The following is a 1268-nucleotide window of genomic DNA, read 5'->3' on the forward strand; positions in this document are numbered from 1 at the left end:
TTTAATTTTTCATGCATAGAAGTATGCATAAAGGAAAATTTTTATATCAAAAGTGATACTTTTATCATTTTTAATTTTCATGCATAGAAGTATGCATAAAGGATAATTTTTTTCATTTTTAATTTTCATGCATAGAAGGATGCATAAAGGAAAATTTTTTATATCAAAAGTGTTACTTTTATCATTTTTAATTTTCATGCATAGAAGTATGCATAAAGGATAATTTTTTTATATCAAAAGTGTTACTTTTATCATATTGGATTTCATGCATAGAGGTATGCATAAAAGTTGAATATTTTATTATAAAAGTGTTACTTTTAGCATAATTGAATTTCATGCATAGAGGTATGCATAAAAGATATGGGAAGTGATAAGATATGATAAGATGCATGTGGATGTGGATGTGGATGTATGAATGTGGATGTATGGATGTGAATGTGGATGTGGATGTGGATGTATGAATGTGGATGTATGGATGTGGATGTGGATGTATGAATGTGGATGTATGGATGTGAATGTGGATGTGGATGTGGATGTATGAATGTGGATGTATGGATGCATGAATGTGGATGTATGGATGTGAATGAGCATATAGATGTGGATGTATGGATGTGAATGTGCATGTAGATATGGATGTATATATGTGAATGGGAATGTGGATGTGGATGTATGTATGCATGTGGATGTGGATATGGATGTGTATGTATGAATGTGGATATGGGATGTGGATGTATAAATGAGGATGTGAAAATGGAGATAAGCATGTAGATGTGGATGCATGAATGTGGATGTATGAATGTGGATGTATGGATGTGAATGTGGATGTGGATGTGGATGTATGAATGTGGATGTATGGATGTATGAATGTGGATGTATGGATGTGAATGAGGATGTAGATGTGGATGCATGGATGTAAATGTGGATGTGGATGTATGGATGTATGCATGTAGATGTGGATGCATGAATGTGGATGTATGGATGTGAATGAGGATATAGATGTGGATGTATGGATGTGAATGTACATGTAGATAAAGATGTATATATGTGAATGGGAATGTGGATGTGGATGTATGTATGCATGTGGATGTGGATATGGATGTGTATGTATGAATGTGGATATGGGATGTGGATGTATAAATGAGGATGTGAAAATGGAGATAAGCATGTAGATGTGGATGCATGAATGTGGATGTATGGATGTGAATGAGGATATAGATGTGGATGTATGAATGTGAATGTGCATGTAGATATGGATGTATAGATGTGAA

The sequence above is a fragment of the Cibotium barometz genome, unplaced genomic scaffold (genome assembly GCF_041138505.1).
Source record: "Cibotium barometz isolate CiBa-2024 unplaced genomic scaffold, ASM4113850v1 ctg200, whole genome shotgun sequence".
NCBI classification, from domain to species: domain Eukaryota; kingdom Viridiplantae; phylum Streptophyta; class Polypodiopsida; order Cyatheales; family Cibotiaceae; genus Cibotium; species Cibotium barometz.